Source organism: Lathyrus oleraceus, chromosome 5 (genome assembly GCF_024323335.1).
Source record: "Lathyrus oleraceus cultivar Zhongwan6 chromosome 5, CAAS_Psat_ZW6_1.0, whole genome shotgun sequence".
NCBI classification, from domain to species: domain Eukaryota; kingdom Viridiplantae; phylum Streptophyta; class Magnoliopsida; order Fabales; family Fabaceae; genus Lathyrus; species Lathyrus oleraceus.
Genome location: NC_066583.1, coordinates 330,867,370 through 330,874,865, shown reverse-complemented (window position 1 = coordinate 330,874,865; position 7,496 = coordinate 330,867,370). Strand labels below are relative to the sequence as shown.

At 35.2% G+C, this 7,496-nt stretch overlaps 1 long non-coding RNA gene and 1 pseudogene across 1 annotated transcript; one reads left to right on the top strand and one right to left on the bottom strand.

Annotated features, from left to right (window-relative positions):
- The first annotated feature begins 1,214 nt into the window (after positions 1-1,214).
- On the top strand, positions 1,215-4,667 carry LOC127084416 (uncharacterized). Its single transcript, XR_007788708.1, has 4 exons — positions 1,215-1,432; positions 1,524-1,634; positions 1,754-1,846; positions 4,342-4,667. It is a non-coding gene; the product is annotated as an uncharacterized LOC127084416 (long non-coding RNA).
- Positions 3,404-7,276, bottom strand: LOC127084415 (UPF0481 protein At3g47200-like; annotated as a pseudogene).
- Positions 7,277-7,496: the final 220 nt, after the last annotated feature.

The window sequence follows — 7,496 nt, the reverse complement described above, 5'->3', positions numbered from 1 at the left end:
GACAAACTTATAGACTTAACATCTTAGAACAAGGTTTATAACCTAATAAAAACAAACTTTATGCCTTAAGATATGAAATAAGGCTCTAAAGTGGTGCACATATAAAGACTCAAAATATAAACACTAACACTAAGTATCTTCAAAACTTTCACGTCTTGCACACCTCAAAAGTGAGGTTTGAATCTCCTTAAATAACAATACGATTCTGAGCTTTTCTTCTTGGATCTTTGATTTAATTTCGTCAAGAATCTTTGCACAAACTGTTGGATAAGATTTGTTCAATTGTTTCAAATTTAAATTTAAATCACATTTAAATTTGATTTGATTTTCGCAGTTATCCAACAAATCATATAATCATAGTACTAAATAAAAGAAATAAAATATAACTGAATCTTTAACAGAAAATTCATCCCAAAACGCAGCAATTTGGCATGTTGAGCAAAACGCATATATGGTACTCACATGTTGTGACATCACATTTAGCATGTGTCCCTTATGCACCAGAAAATCATCTTGAAGTAGTTGAGCAAACTTGAACACTTCTCCATGTTGTTGTCTTGCAAAATGCATCAAATCCAAAAAGATCAACCGTAATAATTTTTAAAAAATAAATAAATTAAACGTAATCATGAATGTCGGTGTCAGTTTCAAACACCAACACTGATGCAAACACACTTTTTTTCATAGAAGTCAGTGCAAGTAAGATGTCATGTCTCATTATAACTATAGTGTTTTCAAAAGTAAGGAAGAAATAATGCACTAGAAAGATCATGCTCCAAATTGATATTACAATATCTCAAAAAGCTCAAAGTTGAGCCCTCGCGGCAAGAGGATATGAGTTACACTACAAAAAAATGATTGATTAGCTACCACCATTTTACTATAATTGTGTGTTCTAGTTCACTTGTAGTTGACTGGATTTGTTTTTACTGCAATTGAAATTTCTCTAGCTAATTCTTACGTATTTTAAACAAATGCAATATTATCAAATGGAGTTTATAAGCTTACAAGTTGTCCATAAAAAAATATTTTATATTGAGTGAAAATATTATTGACAAATTTTCATTATTGTTTACCGTATATACGGTTTTTTGTTACTACATACTAACAGCGTCTTTGATAATTAGATTATTTTAAAATTTGAATGTAAAATATCTGTATTTTAAATTATAATTCATTATATTTAATAAAAAACATTTTTACTTAAAAACATAATATTTTTTCCTCTCTCTCCCACTCACTCTCGCTCCTTGCTTTCGATCCACCCTCTACTCTAACCCCCACCGTTGCGTTTCATTGCGCCTCCGTTGCGTTTCATTGCGCCTCCGTTGCGTTTCATTACGCCACCGTTGCAATTTGAATTTTGATTTCGATTTTGTATGGTGTTTGTAAATCACCGGTTTTGAACAGTTTAATTGGACATCCAATTTTGGTAAGTTAGGTTTTGAAACTCTATAATCTCAATTCTAAAGATGAAGTGAAATTCAAAGTGAAAGTGACGGTGAATGTTTGTTTTCTTTTAGCCTACGGGTGGAAATGGAGCTACCAAAGCTCCAATTTGCATTGATCTGCAACGAGATACTTCTTTGAGCAGCACATCTATTATATTGCAGATTGACAATAAATCTTAGCAAGTTAGTTAAATCTCTTCCAATTCACACAGATCAAAGTGGCTGATTTGTGCATTTTTGCTATTTTTTTCTGGATTGATTAATTGCGTCTGTGTTCATATGCTTTGTTTTATTTTCTACAGGTGCTTTAAGACATTCTTTGCAGGATAGGTTGAGTAAGACTTCCTCAGCCAAGGCACGAGATCAAATAACTTTGAAGCTACGCACGAGTACAGGTCTGTATATGAATGACTGATTATTGGTTTTAGTTAACTTACTATCCTTGATTTAGACAATTAGATGAAATAACTGATATTTGTGGAGATGAACATGAACATATAGAAGCATACATTCTTCATATATTTATTTTTGGATAAGTTAACCTTTTGTGAAAAACTATATAACAAAACATTCTTCGTAAGTAGTAAAACACCTTTTGCTCCAAGACAGAACCTTCATTTATGCACATTCAAACTATACATATATTTGTCAAGTTTTTGAGACAGAAAACAGATATACTGGCTATTGTTACAACTGTTTGTGATAAAGTTTCTTTTTGAATAATTGTTTTGTTGATGTTACTATAGAATTTAGATCCAACCTTTAGCTCCGGTTCATTAGTTCGAGACTCTTAATCAGGATTTAGTTCCATAACATAGGTTGTTGTGTTGTATTTAATTATTTATATTAAAATGCAATAAAATTGATACTCTTCATAGTCATTATTTAGTTCCATTCTAATAATAAGCTTATCAGGTTGAAAAGTAGTTGTTTCCAATACTCATGATATAAAATGGACGACTATACTTTTAATTTTCAGGAAGAACACGAATGTTAGAAACTCTTGGGATTTTAGACTCAGTAGTTATTTCTCGGCAGCTAGTTTCTTCACAATTCAAGTTTGTTGATTGGAACAAATAAGACGCATAACTCAAGAGAAGGTAGAACCGAAGAATAAATTAAAATCCTCTGTCTATTATTGAAAGAATAAAGGCAAGGAATTAGATAACTTTTTGAAAGTACATTAATTTTAAAATATATCAAGGACCAAATCATAATTTTTTTAATTAAACCAATGCTTAATTATTAACAATTATGATAATATTATAGTTTTAATTTTTTAAACTAAACCAATGCTTAATTATCAACAATTATGATAATGTTTAAGATGAACAATTTTTTTTTATAATTTATAGTCTAATTGGTTTTGATTAGAAAATTAAAAATCTGATCTAGCGTAATTGGTTTTGATTAGAAGAAAAAAAACAGCATATGAATAGTTTGAGTTTAGTTGATATTTTTGTGGTGATATTGGTTTTATCAAGCCTATTTTAGCTTGAGATTTACTTGATATTTTTGTGGCGATATTGTAGCTGAATAGTTTGGAAATATAGATATAAACGTGATAATTTGCTACTAGTACGTTTTAGTTGTGGTTTAGCTATAGTAGTAAAATATTAGTTTGAATTTTGCTAGAAAAAATGGGCTAGCTAATTAGCCCCCAATCCAAGTTACGTTAATCCGCACTAATCTCCAACTAAATCTGTTTGATAGAGATTCACTTCAAATTCGCTACGGTTTTATTCGTAGCTAATCAGAGATTTTCTTGTAGTGTTAGAGGGTGAAAACAAGTGGCCTTAGTGTGACACCCCATTGTAACTATGATGTTACCCATGAACTATATTCAAATAGTACTTCAAATGCATTTTTATTATGAAGATACATTAATTAAAAGTTTGACGAGATGTAGTTAAAAATGCATCATATGAATATATGAATGATAAATTGCAATGAGAAAAAATGAATGAACTTAATTAAAAGAATTGAAACTAAAGCTGCATAAGTCATAAACATCTAAATTAAAATGAAATTGAAGTTAAATTGACATAAAAAAAAAAGTGACAGTGAAATGCAGTTTCAAGTAGACATGAATGTCTATAATCTAAGTCCTTAGTAGTTTTCATATGGAAACCACATCTCATTTTCTTTGTTGGAAGGCCAACTGGGAAACAAACAGTGTGGTTACTGTTTTTTGGGAAAATGATAGGCAACAATTGCGTAACAAGTCTGGATCAAAGTGAGAAAACCTGCAATGGTAAAAGCAAAGTTGTAACCGCGCTTGAAAAATGTGTGAACGTTGTAACACCAGTCTAAAACTTTGCAAAAGTAATGGTGCAGTAATATGAAGACTTTAGTGGCGTAATTTGCTGAAGAAATTGTGTTCATGGCATTAAACATGGCGATATGATTGGAATCAATAATGTCACGATCAACTCCCTTTGCGATTGAATGGAAAAAAGCCACCAGATCTCTATTGCTCTTCTCTGATTTGTCTACTATAATTCCCTTGTCTTTGAGCAATTGAACATCACCTGTACAGCATATCAAATCGCTGAAAAGAATGGCAGAGGAAGTGCATATACTACGCCTGTCAACAACCGATGAAGAACCAATCTTCAATTTCTTCTTATGATGCTCCCAAGCGATGAAACTCCGCCACAATGCTTCTGTTGTTCGTTCAATTACTAGCTTTGGGATTTTTAGTATCCTCCTACTTTTGTTGAACTCGGTGGTAGATATAAAGTTTTTATTTATATCAAGAAGTTGGATGGTTATACCGACAGCTTTGAGTCTAGTAGCACAGCGATTTAGATTTTGATTTTGCATAGTGAGTTTGTTATCTTTAACATTCTCCTCTATCTTTTTATCAATCCATCCCATTTCCATGTAGGAGTAAGCAATATCAAGGAAGTGGAAGGTGGATTTAACCATCAATTTCAAAGAGAAGCCGAAGACAGGAAGAGCCAGATTTTGTATGAGCTCTCGCATTTGGGGAGAGGAACCAAGAAGATTTTCGAACAATATTTCAAGAATATAAATTGGTATCTGATTATCCAGTAGCATCAGATCGCTTATGACATAGTCCATCTGTTTTACTTCTATTCCGGGACTAATGCCATTAAATGGTATTGGTAACTCTGAATCATACTTAGATTCACAAATGAGAAGTTCTAACAGAAAACACCCGTCAAATACCATAGTCGTTGCCAGAGCATACCTATCGAGTGTGATTTCATCTACGTAGCTTGCACGAACAGTTGCATCTAACTTCAGAACTGCTTCCATACACTTTTCAATTGCATCCACAGTAAACAAGTTCTAAAGGATGATTATAAGTGGTGTGTGAGGATGGTGAATGCAGTCTATGAGCCTTGCCCATACAACAGGCAGAACAGAAAAATTCATGAGTTTTATTGCTGAAAGAGAGATTACAATTTTGTAGCACCAACCTCAAAGTATTAACATTGGGGTGGCCTAATCTTAGATGCCAAACATTTGATAAGGAAGGGGAAATACTAACAGAATTAACAGAAGGTACAATTTTATTTGAAGAATCTAGAGACATGGCAGACTTGGAAACGTTAAGCAGACTTGGAAACTCATAGAGCCCATCAGAACCAACTTTACCAGCTAGCAGGACAGCATTAGAGACCTGACATTTCACAAAGCATGTATCAGCTGTGAAAAGAAAATAAACACGATTGTCACGACAAAACTGACTGACACTTATGAGATTTTTGGTGATTGAAGGCACATGTAATAGATTATTAAGAGTGAGAGGTGTGTGTGGATGATTTTGAGATAAAAATTGACTAGAACCAGCAGAATTAATAACCAAACCTTGACCATTGCCTATGTATATCTGTTCATGTCCCTCAAAAGGAGTAACTTGTTGCAAGTTATTGGCATCATTGGTGACATGATAGGAAGCACCTGAGTCAGGGTACCAAGAAGCAGCTGATGTAGAGGGAGCAGTATATTGGCAATGAAGGTGCTTGGAGGAGGATAGGCACTTGATGACCTAGGTTGAGGAGCTTGAGGTCTAGTCCACACATTAGCAGGAAATTGACCATAAGGCACTGGAGGAACAAGCCATGGAGTTGCAGTGTAAGGATTGCTGGGATGAACAGTAGGTTGGAACTGTTGATTGAACCGATGCCAACAATTTAGAGCAGAATGTCCAACTTTGGAGCACACCTGACATTGAACATTGGAGTTTCTGCCACCTCTACCTTTTCCACGACCTCCTCTATTAGACCTACCACCTCTGAAACTAGAATATTCAGGTTCAACATAAGAAGGTGGCACCTGAGGGTTAGGAGAGTCAGTGCTGCCAGATTGAGGCGCCTCAGGGGAAGTAGATTGAGGCGCTGTTGTGTAAGGTTTAGAGAGCCAAGATCAGGCACAGTTGATTTCTTGAACTTGTTTAGCCTTAGTTCATGAGCAGTGAGAAGAATCTCAACTTCATCCAAATCCATATCACCAAATTTACTTTCAACGACGGAAACAACAGAAGCATATTCACTGGAAGTCCCTCAAGAATAACATCAATGTGATGTGAACTGGAATAGGATCTCCAATGGAGCTAAAGCATCCACAACCATACGAATCTTCAACAAATAATCAGATACAGATTGTGAATCAAGAGTTAGGGCACGCAATTCAACACGTAATGACGAGCACGCGCACGAGTTTGTTTTTGAAAATAAGTGAACAAACGATCCCAGAGCTGATGCGAATGAGAGCATCCAAGCACTCGCGACAAAATTTCGCTCGAAAGTGTGGATTGAAGCCACGATAACAGTAATTGATCTTTCTGAAGCCAAATCGAGTACGCAGGATTGACCGTACCTTTACGACGAGCTTCGTCATCAACAAATTGAGGAGGAATGCGAGTGCAAACAACGAGATCTGTAAGACTATGAGCGTTGATGTACGGCTCCACCTGTTGACGCCATAGATGAAAGTTTTCTCATCTAGTTTATGCGCGATTTTGAGAGAGAACTGAAGCCGACGCGAATCATCAGTCGCCGCCATGAGTGGCGAGGACGGTGGCGTAACGTGAGCGGAAGACGGCGATCCCGGAGAAGACGGCGATGCCATGGATCGATCCTAACTAACTGATACCATATTAGAATTCATAGTAGTGAAGAACTTTTCATTATCTGTTATAACAGAATTCTGTTATGAGTTATTTACAAACAGTAGCACACAGTTGCATTTATAGTAGCAACTGTGTGACCTGCTACAGCAGGTTACCTGTTGCTGAGACTTGACACATGTCAGTCATTACAAGGTAAACTAGACTTAACCTCTCTCTCTTAGTTATACTCTAATACAGCCCAAATGTTCGACTAAGAAGAGTGGTGACGCAGCGCCATTTGATCTCTTCCGCTTGTAATAGCTCCCTCCTTCCTCTATACTGGGGGCCGATGGAAACGACTTTTGGAATGTAGGCAGTCTCATTCCATTTCCGAAGGTTGTCTGGAACAACGGGAATGCTATACGGTTGACATGTTTCTTTGCGCACAGCACTTAACAATGCTTTAGTACTTTGCTTCCATCTTTCGTACCTGCTAATTTCTTCTTCCAGATCCATAGCCTTCAACTAACAATAATATATGGAAATGATTGGGTATAAGATTCAAAGCATTCATTAATTTCGCAAATAAAAAATGATAGCGGAAAGAGAGATACCTTTATAATTTCTAAGCATTGATCATGACAGGAAACTTCATGATTGAAATATAAAAAATTGTTGTTGACCTCGTGACATAGATATTTGTTTGCGGGATAAACCAAGATTTAAATAATGACGGGCTTCTCTGAATAGTATTGCTTTCTAGTTAACTGTAAAGTTTGTCAATAATTGAACCTTTACTTGATACTTGATACTAAGGATGTTGTTTCAAGTTTCAAGTACTGCTACTTTATTCCATCCATTCTTCTTTTTCTTTTGGCAATCATAGTTAATCACCACAAGGCACATGAAGATTTTTTTGTTGAACAAGATAGATGGTTCATACAATCAGAGCCTTTTTTTTT